Here is a 16,900-nt window from a genome sequence, read left to right as displayed (position 1 = left end):
GAGATGTGCACCGGGTGTTGTATGGAAGTGATGAATCACTGAATTCTACTCCGGAAACCAACATTGCACCATACGTTAATGGACAAAATTTAACTTAAAAAATGTATAGAGTAAAAATATTTTTATAAAACTACTGAAGTATCACATACATACAGAAAAGCGCATACAGAATAATTCCCACAAACCGGATATAGGTTAGTGACTGGCCTCCAGGTGGAGGAACAGCGTGACCTGTAACGCGGCAGCCTCGGGGAAACGGGCCATACCACACGCAATCAAAATTACAAGTGCAAACCTAACAGTTGAGGCCCAGTTGAGTTCACTGGCGCATCCCACCAAACATGTAAGGAGTGCCCCACAAAAATCAAGTCAGACTTCCCCTTGGGAAAGCCCCTTGCCCTCTCCCAGTCTCCCCAGGCCCCCCACCTCCTCCTGCAGCCACTCCGTCCACGCGGGTTTTGCTCCCATAGTCTCTCTAAATCCCGCTCCGCTTGCCCAGGTCGTTGTGCAAGGCCGAGCCGTCGCGTTAGCTGAGCCTCCACCGAGTGTCCCTCGGCATGTCCTGGGGTGCACGGTGAGCAGGAGGGAGACACCCACTGTCACAGAGTTGCCCCGCCGCACGCCCCTGGTCCCCATGGGACCGGCTGAAATGGGGTAGGCCAGGAAATAAGCCCCGTGTGACTTTGGACGTGTGTCTACTCGGGCCTCGGCTGTTGTTTTATTTGTGAAGTGGGTCGAATGATGGTAGCTACTTCCTAGGGCCGTTCTGGGGGTGGAATGTAAAGGGCTTCCATGTATTAAGGGGGCTCATGTTCTGGGGTTTAGGGGATAATGTCTTTCCAGTTTCCACCCTACGCAGGAAGGGATGCTTCCCATGGAGCACCGTCAGCGGGAGCACCGAAGATCACCCGTGTCACTGGGGTTAGACCCAGAGGGGGCCACCTGCTGGGTCCCTGCGCAGAGCTGCCTGCAGCGCTCAGCTGGCCCCGCATGGGGGGATCAAGGTGTCAAGTGGCTTTGTGCAGGGTTTGTGAGGGAAAGCGTATTCCCGTGGAGACATCCATCCAATTGTAAGACCTCCAATTAGAATACACTTTGAACAATTACATATGAACACAGAGTGAGAATCAGCTACAAATGCGATTTCAGGTTTTTGGTCTAGGACGCACCACTGCTAAGTGGACCTCAGGTGGAAATAAAAATGTAGCGGGGCGGCAGGGGTGGGCGGTGTGGATCATGGAGACTGGAAGACCATTAGCCGACTGTAGATGAAGAAAAATTTGGACAAATCAGAACAGAGTCAATAGCTAAAGCTTCTCTTCTCGGAAACTGACCTCTAGCAATACTTACATTAATTGGATATTAAATCGTATACCAGTATTTCCCAAAGTTCATCCATTAGTGCATAGCTGACATGATTTTTCCCCATAACTATTTATCATTTGTACTATTTTTAATTAGCATTTTCCCTTCAGTGAGTTCCTTTAAAAAAAAATGTCTTTAGCCTCACTCTATAATTTACATTTCTAATTCACATCAAAGCCACTACATAACCATCAAAAGAAAAAGTGTCCACTCTGTGCCACTGAAAAGCCATCACCCTTTGGAATATATTTTCTCCTGTCACTGACTTTGCAGATGGTGGCTTACTCCCCAGCCAATCTCAGCAAGCCGTGTTCATAAGGTCCTGAGCTAAAGAATGTCTCCAGAGATGTTTTGCAGAAAAACCCAAGGCTTGGTTCTCCTTAACCAAATCCACGTCTCTCACACGGTTCCCTGTCTCAGCCAAGGTCGATGGCGCTCTACCGGGTCTTCAGCCCAGAAGGCGGTGAAATCACTCTTGCCTCCCATCTTTCTCCCACCCTTGTAAGTCCGACAGGAAATCCTGTTGGCTCTGCCTTCAGACACACCCCTGTTCGGACCGCTTCGCATCATCTCCATCTCCAGCTCTTCGTCCACGGCTCTTGGTTGGGTGTCGTGAAAGCCTCTACCTTGTCTGCTTCTCGACCTGCTTCTCTGCAGCGTGTGTTCCCGATGGAACCAGGGAGACAGACACACTGGAAAGCTCTCCAGAGGCCAGATCGTGCCACCGCTCTGCCCATAGATGTCTGATGACGTCCCATCCATGACACAGCAACGTCAAAAGTCCTTCAGCCCTTCCCGACTGCCATCCCCTGCACGTCCACCCCACGCGTCTTGGTCCCACATCAGCTGCTCCTGTCTTGGCCTCTCTGCTCAGGCCACCCTGGCCATCTGCTCCTTCTTCCACCCAGCAAGCACATTCTTATCTGGGGATCTTTACGTGTGCCCCTCCTTTTTCCAGGAATGCTTTTCCTCGGGCATAAACACGGTTTGTCCTTTCTCCCACTTCCTTCAGGTGCCTATCAGAGAGGGCTTCTCTGATTACACCATGTTCAACAACCTTCGCTCACCTCTTATTTTGCTTTCTTCTTCTTCTTAGCATGTATCACCTAACAGATCACATTTAATTTTATTTTTTGTCTGTCTCCTCCTATTTAGAATGGAAGCATCCTGGGAAGATGCTTAAGACTTTGTTTTGGCCTAAAAGAGTAGGCTTGGCGAATAGTAGGCATTTAAGAAACACATGAGTAAATGCTGGGCTGCAGAAGTACTATCTGACCATTACAGTCAAGGGTGTGGTGCCCAGAAAGAGCAGAACCAGGTAGGCAGCGCCACCTGCCCCAGACCCTAGTTCTCTACCTTACAGTTAGAGATACGCCTCCTGCTACATGGGTAGCGTCCTTCCTGATTCACATATTCATTCATTATTATGTAATGACATTACACGGAGCTACTTTCTCTGCCACATGGGATGCTGCCCATTACATGAGTCACGGAATCAAGCCAGTAAGATCTTTAAAATGTACTCAGTTGAATTTTGTTTTTTGAGCAGTTTCAAGAGCGAGTGCTCCAGGAAACATAGAAGTGACACATGGCCTTTGTGACCCAGACTCAGAAGTCACAGGGCAGAGTTTCCGTGTTCTCTGGTTATTATGGGCAGTCACAAGCCCACCCAGCTTTCGGGGGGAGATGACACAGATCCCCACTTTTCCACCAATGGAAGGTCAAAGAATTTGCAGCTGTGTTTGTGAGCTGCCTCGGGGAGGTATGACTCAGTTAAGCAGGGGGTGGGGGGCGCGGGGGGAGTAATTGGGAAAGTATTTTGAGGATGAAAGTTTGAGCAGGGGTAGGACAGGGCAGGTACGTTTAGGAACCATCAAGAGACCCATGTGCCCAAGTGAGAGACTGACAAGGAGAAATGTCAAAGCCAAATGCAAAGGCTTGGCTGGGTGAGTGCGAATACCTGGTTTAGGAGTCTAGTCTTTATTCTGTAGACAGGCGGTGTTTAAACCGGTTTGCTTACGTATCCCTAAGGGAATTTTGAAAAACACATTTTTAGCTTTGTACCCATTTTTTCCCCCCATAATTTAAAAGTAATTGCAAAGGTCAGCAGCTCTATGTGGTCATTCAGGCTGACGGAGGTTTTCCACCTTCTTCTTTCTGTGACATCCAAGGTCACTGCGGATACCTCCCTCCAAATCTGTGCTGCAGTCTGGAGGAGCTCACGTGGGAAGGCGTTATGGGCCAAGAACGCATTGGTGCAGGTCACTTCTGCTCCCTCTCCATTGGCCAGACCTCAGTTAATGGCCACTCCCGATGGCAGGGGACACCAGGGCGGAGCGAGGAACACAGAGTTTGCGGAAGAGCTAGCGGTCCTTGCTACAGAACATCTGTATGTACAGCATTCAGCACATTTGCTGGCAGTCGGGAAGCATTGAACACAGAGCCCGCTGCTATTATTAACACTATTATTATTACACATTCAGTCTGCATGCTGTGTTCTGTGCCCCAGTGGATGTGTACTCCCTACGCTGCAGCTCAGAGGCCCCCAAGGTAGATGCACTTTAGGCAAGGGAGGCCCCGGAGCCTTGGAGCCCAATTCGTAGCTCATAAACCTCAGCCGGCATCTTGGCCGCCTGGGTCAGTGGGCTGCAGACGGAAGCTGTGCTAAGTCCTGGCCCAGCTCCCCACGTGGCTGTTTGTTCATCTCCTGCCTGCCTTCAACAATCCACCGGCCCCACCCCACCCTCCTCCCTGCCTTGCTCCCAACTCCTACCTCCAGGAGTCCCAGGGTGGACTCCGAGACACCTGGAGAAAGCCAGGGACTGGCCCTAGGCCAAGAGGCAAGTTTCCGTCCCCGTAGCTGCTGCTCCAAGGGTCCCAACGGAGAATCACTGGAGAAGAGGCCCCAGCTTTAAGAAGTCGAGGCTTTTGGGCTTGCTGTGTGGGGACATGGGTGGAATGTCGCCGACTTCCAAGAACAGATCGAACATTCAAAGTCTTTGCTTTCTTTTCCCTGCCGCTGATACCTGGGCCCAAACAGTGGGAAGAACACACTTTTTCCCTAGGGATTCTAGAAGCCACGGAGACTAGCACAGAGGCCATACTGCAGGACGTTTGGTTTTGTCCTGGGAAGGCCCCGGGGGACAATGGAAACACTGCTTTATTTGCTTCCCTAAACTCCCAACTTTAAATGACTACTATCAATTTCTTTATGTAGTTACAACCTTTCTAGACAAGTGGGCCATCCCCCGGTCCAGAACTTAAGTCCTTCATTCAAAATGACCCAAACTCACATCTCCGGGGGGGATCTGTCCTGCCGAGTCTCCGCTGGGTGCTGGGTGGTGGGGGCGGTGGAGACAAAATGTACTCTTTTCCAAATCAAACGGGAGAAGCAGGTGTGCCCGAGCGTGTGTGTGTGTGTGTGTGTGTGTGTGTGTGTGTGCACGGTGCAAAGTGACGAGCTCCAGGTGTGATCTCCCAGGGCTGGTGCCGGGTTTTTCCACAAACAGGCTCAGCTGGGGTGCGTTCTGCCCGGGGTGTGAGTCAGCACACAAGTAGTTAAGTCGGCAGCCCGGCTCCCTGGGCTAGCGCAGTGGCCTCCGGGACTTAGCATGCAGCACCGCTCAGCAGAGCTGGGTCCTGGCGCTCCCCAGAAGGACTGACATGCCGCCTGGAACAAACAACAGCCCGTCTAGGTACGTAGCCGGGCTTTGATGGATGGTGTTTTGCTCTCTCCCCAGAGGACGGAGCAACCGTGCTTCGTGGTTGCCAACAGAATCTGGTGTTTATTGAACCTCCTGTTTCTTGGGGGAAAATGAGTCATAGGGATGGGGGAGGGGAGGGGAGCAGCCTCTTCAGCCTCATTTATGTTTCCCTGGCCGTGGCCGTGCCAGGTTTCCTTAATTCCGTCTGCATTCCAGGGCTGGGAGTTCAGGTCATTTGAATGTGAGCATCAGAGCGGGGGAGGTCAAAAGGGCTCTTCTTGCTGTTCTTTCTGTCAGTCTTCAGATCTACATTCAGGGATAGGGATTTGGTTTGAAGAGTTATTTGCTGAGTTGGTGAAGTCGAGTGGCAGAAACCCATTTTCCTGGCCCATTTTGAACGGCAAGGTTCATATTAGCAGTCTTAAGAAGCAAACTTCTCCGAATTTACCCGATGCCTGAGTGAGAGCATGTTTTCGGAGGTGGTCTTTGCCTTGCTTACAGCCTGAAAACTACCACCTCAGGTGTCTGCAGTGTGACCTGAAATCACTTTGAGGATCCTGGTTCTTGTAATGAGTCTACTCGACCGGGTCGCCCTGGTCTTCCCATCCCTTTGGATGACTCTATTCTACTGCTCACAAAATAGTTGGAATTCTGAGTAGATTGGAACTACCCTCAAAAATTTGGTTTGGATGGAACTTCCAAGGATATAGGGACTTAGGCAAGGTTTGGATCTCATTGCATCACCAATCTTTTTTTTTTTTAAGAGGTGGGGGGTGGGGCAGAGGAAGAAGAGGGAGGGAGGGGGGGAGAGAGAGAGAGAGAGAGAGAGAGAAAGAAAGAATCCTAAGCTGGGTGTGGAGCCTGACACGGGGCTGGATCCCATGACCCTCAGATCGTGACCCGAGCCAAAATCACGGATCGGACGCTTAGCCAACTGAGCCACCCAGCTGCCATCCTCCCCCATTTTTTTTTTAACTAGATTACCAGTTTATCATAAAAGGATCTAATTCAGGAACAGACGGATACAGGTGTGGAGAAGGGATGCCGAGCCTCCCTCCCCTCTCCAGGTTCACCACTCCCCCAAATCTCCACGTGTTTACCAACCTAGAAGCTCTGCAAACTCCATCCTTTTGGGTTTTTATGAAGGCTTCATTACAGAGGCATGACTGATCGAGTCCTCCTTCCACGTCTGTCCTGTCACTGCGGCATCAGCCACCAATAACTGACGTTGATGACTTTGATGATCAGCCTGGTATGTTCACTGCATCAGGAGTCAACAGATGTGAGTTCAAATCCCCTGTCTGCGATGCATTAGCTCGTTGAACTTCCTTGAGCCTCATTTGCTTTGTTTGTAAAATTGGGATCTGGTGTGTAGATATCTGGACTGGCTCTGGTACTGCAGACAGACGTAGGATAGGCTCTGACAGCAGATTTAGTGGAGAGATACACACTCATTAAATAGTAAGTACCAGCCTGGAAGAGTGTATACAGCTTAGGAGGAAGAAATGGGGTCAGCCATTCACTCTATGTGGGGGATCACTGTTCTGAGAATTAGCATCTTTTCAGCCCTCTGCAGTTTTCACGGCAATACCACACACTCTCTCTACTGGTTTCACAATCCTGTAAACTAGGAGGATGGGGAGAGGCATGCCATCATGCCCAGCCCCATCACCTTTACCAAAAGGCGATCGTTAGTGCTGTGAGGTGACCCACCTGGAAACCTTGCTTCATTGGTTAAAGCAGAGATGCCAGGAGCTGGCTCTGAATGTTCTTCCAAGTAGGCACCTTTCCAAAGCCTTTCTGCAGTGAGAACTTTGGCAGTCTCTTCCTTTTCCTTACAGAGAAAGAAGTCCCTACTTCTCTGCTGAGACCGCTACAAGGTCGAGGGTAGGTGAGAAAAATGGAGAGCTTACCAAATCTCTAGCGCAAATACACTGTTGGGAGAGAGAGGGAGGAAACCAAGCGAATCTGGACCACCTCTCAGGGCAGGCACCGGAAGTTCTACTAGCACCGGGGTGGGATGGGTATTTTGGAAAAAATGATAATAAAAACTTAGACTTGGTGAATTACCCGGTCTTAGGATCAAGACTGTTAAGCAGGAGGTGGAGAAGCACCTCATATCACTAGATTTGAACGTCAAGGATCACCTGACAGGGAAGGAACTTTGATACCCAGACTTCCTGAAGCAAGGGACCCTTTTGGCTGTGACTCTTAAGTTGTCCCACCCACCTATTTTCCCATTCAGCATGCGGGCATTTGTCCCAATTTCTCCAGAAGAGTGGAGTCCAATTACCCTTGTATCCATGGTCCTGAAGCGTCTCCTCACACCTTACTGAGGACAGTTTTAGTGACATTAAAACACTTGAGGGGAAGGGGACAATGTGGTCAGCGGGTAGTCATCCACCACTAAGATTATGGCAGCCATTGAAACCACTAGAGGGCAGCGCAGAGACTCGCACTGGTGACCATGCGGGAGAATTTTAATGCATGCTAATGAGCTTCTTAGGATTCTGCCAAGAAATGAGGTCCCTCAGGGCCCCGGAGAATCTCCGGGGACTGTTTTCATTATTGTTGTTATTGCTATCCACATTCCCTGATTGCTCTTGCAGACGGGCTTGGTCTGGGAAGAGCAGCTAACAAAAAGATACACGTCAAAGCGTATTTATGATTATTTATGATACAAAACAAAGCAGTGTGTACCAGCTGGATGTGGTTTCCACCGCCACCTGGAATATCCAGTCTCAATTCCTGCTCCCCATTTCCTCCCTGGCTCCAAGATGACACTGTTATCTTAGATTGTACTCAAATGTCTCAGGGGCGGCTTGAGAGCCATTTGGTCTAGTGACAATGGAGTGTTAAGGAAAGTTCAGCCAGTTGCGTGGAGACTGCCCAACCTCACTCTTCAGTGTCTTGAAGTCAACCATGGTGAGAGTATTTACATCACAGAAATTGGCAAATGGTACAAACACCCAGGCTTTTTATTCCTAGAGAGCAACACACACCACTGCCAATATTTGTCGCAGAAAAATCTTTGATAAAGAAATGATGTGCTGGTTTAAGGCATTAGGAGGGAAAAAAACCCCCCAAAAACAGGGGATGCTACTACCTTCCGAAATGCTCTGACCCCTGAACTATGTTAATTGAATCACATAACGCCATCTTTGTTACTATACTTACAAGAGGACGAATTTATAAGGAAATCTTTGCAGCTGAAGTGTAAGAGTTAAGTGTAATCCGTTTCCAGCTCATTTACCATTAGGGGTTAATACAAGTAGAAATAAGAAATTTTCCAAGCCCTAACGTAGAAGATCATTTGCTGAAGTTCATCTCCCTAACTTCATATCCATGGAGCCTGGGTATGACTGGCACTCCACACTGATGAACTCTATGGCCAGGCTGACTTCAGATCTCAGAGAGTGGGGAAGCTGCTGAGAACTTCCTTTATAGGGGCATTCATTCATTGATAGATCCTTGAAGTTTCTCCTCTGGTCATGCTAAACCAAAGGAAATGTTCCTTTTAGAAGATGAGAACTTCCCGTGCGTGATACTACCATAGAAGAGGAATTATTCATTAGCCCTTAATAGGTGTCTATACAAAAAAAAAAAGGGCATTGTGAAGCAATCAGATTTAGTCATTAAGTACACCTGATTCTCCGTGAATCCTCACAACCACGGGAAGAGATGCCTACAAGTATAATCTCCAATTTAAGATGAGGAAATTGATGCATCGATGCCTTTGGTGAGGGCATTGCTGGGATGTGAACTCAAGAAATCTTAATCAAGAACCCATCCTCTTAACTGGAGGGTGTTATGCTGAGTGAAATAAGTCAATCAGAGAAAGACATGTATCACATGACCTCACTGATATGAGGAATTCTTAATCTCAGGAAACAAACTGAGGGTTGCTGGAGTGGTTGGGGGTGGGAGGGATGGGGTGGCTGGGTGATAGACATTGGGGAGGTTATGTGCTACGGTGAGTGCTGTGAATTGTGCAAGACTGTTGAATCACAGATCTGTACTTCTGAAACAAATAACGCAACATATTTTAAGAAAAAAGAAAAAGAAGAAGATAACAGGAGAGGAAGAATGAAGGGGAGTAAGTCAGAGGGGGAGACGAACCAGGAGAGATGATGGACTCTGAAAAACAAACTGAGGGTTCTAGAGGGGAGGGGGGTGGGGGGATGGGTTAGCCTGGTGATGGGTATTAAGAGGGCACATTCTGCATGGAGCAGTGGGTGTTATGAACAAACAATGAATCATGGAACACTGCACCAAAAACTAATGATGTAATATATAGTGATTAACATAACAATAAAAAAATTAAAAAAAAAAAGAACCCATCCTCTTAAGCCACCCTTCTTTACCATCTCCCTGCAAGATGGGTGACTAGAAATTCAGCTCCTCTCCTCTGAACACGAGCCCCTACTTTTGTCGCGTGAACAACAATCTCAATTTAGAGGCAGCAGAACGACAGATCTCATAATTTGAGCAAGTTTACTACGTTTCATGAAGCCAGGACTCCATTCAGACGCAAAGTGGAGGTTGAAGGATGGACCCAGGAAGTTCAAGGTTCAACAGGTGCCGCCCTGGCCAGTACCCAGAAGTCCTTCTTTCCAACCTTTCCTTAGGCAAAAGAAAAACAAAACTCTTACAAGCCGACTTGTCACCTTTCTTCCTCTTCTGGGTTCCACTAGGAATCTTGAACAATGTTGTAACATTCTTAGAAGAAACCAGACGTGTGTTTCTCTCCCACACACCCTTTTCCAATGTTGCTGGAATCTTGGAAGGAAGGCAACATTCATGACATTTTTGTTTTGTGTGGCAGTTACACGTGTTAGCCTCCACCCTCACCCTGATGCTTTTGCGCCTGGTATTTATACCCACGACTCAAACTGAATCCATTTTCTTCTCCACTGCACAGTTGGTTTTCCCAACTTTCTTCTTCCGGTGTGGCACCACAAGTCTCTCCCAACCTTAAAACACTGGAGTGATGTTTGATTTCCCCTCTTCTTCTTCTTCTTTTCCCACCTTGACCAATCCGAGTGGCAAATCCTAGGGGGATAACCCCCACTTCTTTAATGCAGTTCTCCTTTGCGCTGCCAACCCCAGAATACCACCTTGGCTCTGCTTCCCTCCCAAGTGGGGTCTCCCCTCTTAAATGGCTGCCTGTCTCCAGCCCCACCGTGGCCATCAGGTTCCAATTTGCTTATCAGCTCCATCCTCTACAGCATTAGAGCATTAAGCAAGGACAGATCTGGAGGGTCTCAAGAAGAAGTCCTTTGGTCGGTTAGTGATGTCGCCTATGACTGGGAGATGAGAAAGGAGCGTCTCTTTGAGCCTCACCCTGCTTATTTCACTCCATTTTCATAGTGAATATTGGCAATAAGCAGCTCTGTTTATGTTTTTACCTACTCAAAAACATTCAGGGACCCTTTCTTGCATTTACTAAGTTAAGATCCCTCAACCTGGCATTGTATTTATTTATTTATTTTTAAAGATTTTATTTATTTGAGAAGAGAGAGAGAGAGAGCATGAGTGGGGGGCTGGGGGTCAGGGCAGAGGGAGAGGGAGTCGCAGACTCCCCGCTGAGCAGGGAGCCTGACTTGGGGCTCGATCCCAAGACCCTGAGATCATGACCTGAGCCGAAGGCAGATGCTCAACTGAGCATCCGAGCCGTCCCAGACTGAGCCACCCAGGCGCCACCCCCCCCCAACCTGGCATTTTAGAACATCCACTTACTTATCCCCTCAGCTGCCTCTTTTATTGCTCCCCAACAAAGCCTACATTAGTGGATCTCAAGCCCAGTGTCACAATGGACCAGTGGGCAAGAGAGGGTGGGGTTACTGCCAGAGAGCTGACCATCTCCTGTGACACTATAGCCTGTCCTAACTCTGGCATACCTGGGGTATGAATGTGGGAGTGTCACATAGGAACATCATCTTCCAGAAAGTCAAGGTAGAAGAAGACTGTGTACGGCTGCCCTCGGTGTAGCCAAACCACACTGCTTGCTGTCATATATATTTGGGGCTTCCCTTCCCCTGCACTTGGGCGAATGCTGATACGTTAGCATCCACATCTCTACCTGGTAAAATCTGTTTTGTCCTTCAAAGTTTGGCTTCAATTCCATCTCCTTCATGAAGCCTTCCTTGATTTGTCAAACTAGATATGATCTATCCTTTTTGCAAGCCCCCAGAACGTTTTTTAAGATGCTTATGTCAAACCTTGCATTCTATCTATTTTGCACCTGTCTTGTATTCCCCCATATAATCAGCAGAGAGAAAGGTTTTTTTAATCCAATTTTTAATATGTTTTGATTAAAAAAATCCATTTCACCGGGCTGCATGCATGGTAGGACCTTCATGAACTGACCTCTTCTGACCACCCTTGTCACGTTTTTCCTCAGTACTCCATTTGCCTTCTCTGCCCTTGTAACAGCAGACAGCTTTGCACATGCCCTGCCTCCTGATCAGGGGAGGTAGATGGCCAGAATGGCCACAGTTCTCCACCTCCCCCTGAATCTACGCCTTCTGCAATGTGACTTCTCGTCAAGAGGTGGAGACCATTTCTCTTCCCCTTGAATCTGGGCTGGGCCCTCGACTTGCTTTGGTCAGGACAATGCAGCAGAAGTCACGACGTGTCAGTACAGAGCCTGGCTTGCGCGTTTCCACTCGTTTTCTTGGAAACTGGCCCAGCTGCCACGTGAACTACGCTGGGCCAGCCTGTAGGAGGATGACGGACCATGTGGACCAGAGATGGGCTGTCCAGTAGAAGCCATCCTAAACCAGCAGCTCCAGCCAAATCCTAACCAGCCCAGCAGCTCTCTGTTAATGCATCTGCAAGCCCCAGCTCAGCGGAACTGCCCCGTTGGCCCGGCCACATGACTAGCCCCCAGAATCATGACCTAAACAAATTGTTACCTCCAGCTTTTAAGCTTTGGAGTGGTTTGTTACGCAGCCGATGCTAACTGATATATTAGGTTAATAGCTACCTTTCTGAACTCCACTTAGATATCACTTCCTTGGCAAAGCCATCTCTGACCCCTTTTGAGTCTGGGTCAGGGTTCCCTGTTAGGTACCCAAGAGGCCCACAGAGTCCTGTGTTATAATTACTTGGCAATCATCTCTATCTTACATGAGACTGTAAGCTTTTTGAAGGCAGGAATTTTGTCTTAGAAATTACATTCTTTGGGTCCTGCACAGTATCTGGGACTTGGTAGATGCTTGAGGAATATATTTAAATGATGGATTAAATCAGAGGCTGTAACTCGTGGCCTGCATATGTTCAATTTGTCCCACGTAGAGTGAATGATACAATGTTTTTTTAAAACCTTGTTTGCCTACATTTGAAAATCAAGAAATTTAAGATAAGCCCCATGTTACTAAATGTTCACTAAAAGAAATGGAAAGATGCATCAATATTGGGCCTTCGTTTCCTCATTTATCATCAAATCTGTGTGGCTCTGCTGTGTCTGTGAGTTTCGCTCAGCTGCTTACCCGCTATAAAACACTCAACACTTAGGTAAGCTGCTGATAAATGTGTCCGCTCACCCAGTTCTGCCTGCTGATGGGAGGCAGCTTCTCTCTTCCCGGCAAGATTTGAAGCATTGCTCATAATCTCATTTTTCTCCTCTCCGAGTTGAGTTTGTTTTTTCTCCCTCCAAAGGGTTTTCAAGGGTAATTTGGCTTATCACCTGCCTCAACTAGAGCCAGATGTTATCTTCCGTCTCCTAATTCATTTTCATTATGGCAGACATTGTGGTTTGGCTGGAGGTAGCCTCCTCACCCAGCAATGCTGTCAGGAACATGCCGGTTTTCTGATGTTTTTCCCCTTTAATGGTGCTCAGAAGGGTCTGTGTAAAACCTACTATTTGTGGTCTCTTTCCGAACGGTTTGCAGAGCCTTTCTAAAGAATTAATCGATTACTTTTGTGATTACCTACTCTATTTACAAGGCTTAGAACTCATTGATGTTCGGCAGGAACGCACTGCCATAGGTATACCAGTTGTTTACCCTGACATCTCTGTTCGAATTGGTCAGGGCTCGGGCTGAACCAGTAGTTAAATCTTTTGAACTTATCAACCCTGAACTTAACACACTGGAATGGAAAACATGCTAGTCTCCAATTATGCCTCTACCTTTGGACTCATTTATGAGGCAACAGGCTTAAGAACGTGGTCACAGCTCTATGCCGCTTGGTGGTATCAATTCTCTTATGTGAATACCAACTTAATAATCCAGTTCAGAAGAACCTTTATCTCTTATGGTGCATCCAAAGTTCAGTTTACCAGGGCATGAAAGGCAGCTCAGTCTGTTTTCTGATTAGTGAAATGAATAAGCAGGTAGAACTTGCTCGGTTCCATTAGGCTTGACTAAATTAGTTGTTGCCTCATTATTTCTAAAAGTCCCTTGGGATCAGACAACCGACTTAGGAGTTCAACCAAGATGGAGTCTGAAGTGGACACAGTCTACCTCCTAAAGCCAAAGGAAGGAACAGGAACTCTCCTTTTTGTAGTGGTTATTCTTCATTTAAGAATACATAAGAAGAGACTAGCAGAGTTGACACCTCCTTTTTCAGCTTCATTGGAAATTAGGTTACTCTAGGTGACTTTTTCACATCTGTGTTCATCCATTGAAAAAAAATACCTTTGTATCACAAAAGTAATACACCATCATGGCAATACATTTTAATATGGTTAAGCAAAATGCAGATATAAATAAGTAATATAAATACATAAATACATACATAAATAAATAAACAAACAAATAAAAAGTTTCCCCAAATCACAATAGCGTTCAAAACGGATTAGTCTAGTTATCTCTTTGTCTCTATCTCTCTCTATATGTATTTTTGACAGCTTTAAAACTTGGGACTGTTTTCTTTTAAACCCCAAGCTCTAAAAAAAATCTTGAAGGGAATGTTTTCAAATCTGTTACACATTCTCCTGCTGTGTTAGAGATTATTAAGCAAAAATTCAGGTTGTCGCTCTGACTACTGATCATTGTCATGGCTGAGTCACTGTCTCTGGAACCTCCTTTACTTGCTACTCTTATCATCTGTGTGCCTGCTTCTAGAGACCTGGAGTTTTCCAGTTTTCTGTGATTGGAAGAAAAAGAATGGTTGGTTAGAACTGTTTGTCAATTAAAAGTCAACAAGTTCTGCTCAGGTAAAATGCAGACTTTATTTCATAATTTTCTGTGACCTGGAGACATTTTATATTTACTTCCCACTTGTATTTATGTGTTAAGAGTTGAGACTGAATTAGAGAGATTTTAGTATATTATGAAATGTAACGTTGAGCATCTTTTCACGTACGGTTCATCATTTGGGTGTCTTCTTTGGAAAAAAATGTCTGGTTCTTCTGCCCACTTTTTAATTGGATTATTTGTTTTTTTGCTATTGAGTTATAGGAGTTCTTTATATATTTTGGATTAATCCCTTAGCAGCATATGGTTTGCAAATGTTTTCTCCAATTCTGTAGGTGGCCTTTTCATTTTGTTGCTGGTTTCCTTTGTTGGGCAGAAGTTTTCGTCTGGAGTAATCCCACCTGTTGCTTGTACATTTTGCATCATATTCACAAAAATCATTGCCAAGGCTAATGTTAAGGAGCTTCTTCCCTGACATTTCTTGTAGGAGTTTCACAGTTTCCGGTCTTAGGCTTAAGTCTTTAATCCATTTTGAGTTAATTTCTGTGAGTGGCGTGAGATAGGGGTCAAATTTCATTTCTCTTTATGTGGTCATCCAGGAATAAAACCATTTGATTTTTTAAGTTTAAATTCAATTAATTGATATAGCCAAAAACTATACCATTAGCTTTTGATATAATGTTCAGTGATTCATTAGTTGCGTATAACACCCAGTGCTCATCACATTACGTGCCCTCCTTAATGCCCATCACCCAGTCACCGCATCCCCCCACCCACCTCCCCTTCCGCAACCCTCGGTTTGTTTCCCAGAGTCAAGAGTCTCAAATGGTTTGTCTCCTTCTCTGATTTGTGGCACTTATTGGACTGAAAGAAATGTCAAAGAAGATACAAGATTTAAGGAGTCCTCTTCATGAACTGGTGTTAATCTGGTGGCTATGTTCATCAAAATGGGTAGGGGGCTTGCTCTGGAAAAATCGTTGCTTAACACAGAAGCATTTACTTCTGGCTTCTGCAAGTGCACTCCTGGTCCGATGTCTCTCTGGAGTAGGTTTCTTCCAAGCGGTGACTCAGGGATCATGTAACCTATCTTCTGGAACAGGCAGTTATCAGGGTCACCAGAGCAGAGCAGAGGTTCTCCATTGATCATGGAGAACGCACATCCCCTCTAAATGCCTCTGCACTAAATACTTCAATCTGCAGGTGACACATGTCATTGACCCACTGACCAGTGACTACCAGGGGCCCAGAGAGCATGAGCTCCCTGTATGCCCACAAAAGAGCAAAGGACCAGATATGGATGAGGGCTTCCAGGCTCCATCACCATGACCTTAGGCAAGTACTGAAATTTCTCTATCTGGCAGGGGGCAACCGTGGAATCCTTACCTCTTCCCACCATCCTGAGTCGAAATCTCTGATTTCTTCTTAGCTTTGTGATTTTGACTGCTTTGTAGACACTATGTCACTGTTACTCTAAGAGTATCAGGCAGCTAGAGTAAGGGACAGATGCTTGATTTTTACTGGCAATATAACCTTTGGCTAACTGTTTCACTTCTCTTGGACTCTATTTTTCTTTTTAATTGGAATGTAGAATGGGGATAGGAACAGCGCCATCCTCAGAAGATGGCTGTGGGTACTCAATGAGACAACTCACGTAATGTTTTAGGACGGTGTCTGGAGCATAGGATGAGTTCAGGCCATTCATGTTGTTTTATTTTTTATTTTTATTTTTTGAAGGTGACTGTCCTCCTCGTGCTGGCTTGATAAATGCCTACGTAGGAACAGCTCAGTACATTGGTGTTGTCCTTCGTGTCCTGGCATGATTGGTCAGCCCAATCCATGCCAGTCCCTTTCATCTACTGACCCATAAAATGGAGTCACAAACTCTGTAGGGGATCGGAGTCTTTGCCCAAGACCATCAACCCCCCCTTGCAGTTGTATCTCATCTGCATTAGCTTAGATTCCATCACTGCCTGGCCCTGTCTTGGCTCTGTATCTCAGTTGGATCCTGCCTTTGGCTCCCACAAGCTCAAGATTCCAGTCTGGCTTCCCCCCATCATTGAGCTCTGGAGGTCTCTCTGAGAATTATGAGAGAAGTCGGGGCTGGCCCCTTGCACTTCTGGAGTACTCACTTCCCTCAGGGGGGAGCTGCCCACCCTAAACTCAGCCCCTCACGATACAAACCCTGCCTCAGCTTCTGGTTCACACACAGACTTGGTCCTGGCCTCCACACAGCAGAGGGAACATCAGACACCCCTCTCCTTTCATGAGCTACCCCCTTTCAGCCTGGGCATTTCTGGTGCCACCTAACCCTTATCACCACCCCAAACCAATGAAAAGCCAGGATGTTAAGTCCTCCCACAGGCATTATTATTCCTCCAGGTGGGTATACACGAGCAAGAATTTTTTCTCTCCCCACCCTCCTGAATCTTAAGTAGATTGTCCCTGGGAATGAGCCAGACAAATGAGAGCAAGAGAGAACGTGAGAAACAGCATGTGTTCACTCTCCAGCATGGGTTGTGGGGTGGGGTGGGGGGGGGGTGGGGGGGTCCAGTTGCCCTCCCCCCTTGCTTTTTGGCTACTATCTAATGGGGGGGGAATCCCTGTGAATCGTTGCCAGTGTATTTGCTCTGGGCAAGGAAGAAAGCAGTTTTCACCAGGCGGGCTTCCTCCTCAGGCTTGGTTCTGCCC

The 16,900-nt window shown here is 46.9% G+C and overlaps 1 protein-coding gene across 1 annotated transcript in view; it reads left to right on the top strand.

Annotated features, from left to right (window-relative positions):
* The first annotated feature begins 4,991 nt into the window (after nt 1-4,991).
* The window catches only part of ASAH2 (N-acylsphingosine amidohydrolase 2), a 100,192-nt gene continuing 88,283 nt past the window's right edge, over nt 4,992-16,900 (top strand). Inside the window, exons 1-2 of the mRNA XM_035724101.1 lie at nt 4,992-5,060; nt 6,228-6,351. The gene's annotated coding sequence lies outside the window, so the exon portion shown is untranslated. The remainder of the gene's footprint in view (nt 5,061-6,227; nt 6,352-16,900) is intronic.

The sequence above is a fragment of the Zalophus californianus genome, chromosome 15 (genome assembly GCF_009762305.2).
Source record: "Zalophus californianus isolate mZalCal1 chromosome 15, mZalCal1.pri.v2, whole genome shotgun sequence".
Classification (NCBI taxonomy): domain Eukaryota; kingdom Metazoa; phylum Chordata; class Mammalia; order Carnivora; family Otariidae; genus Zalophus; species Zalophus californianus.
The sequence above is the reverse complement of the archived record's forward strand: the minus strand, read 5'-3'. Positions and strand labels throughout refer to the sequence as shown.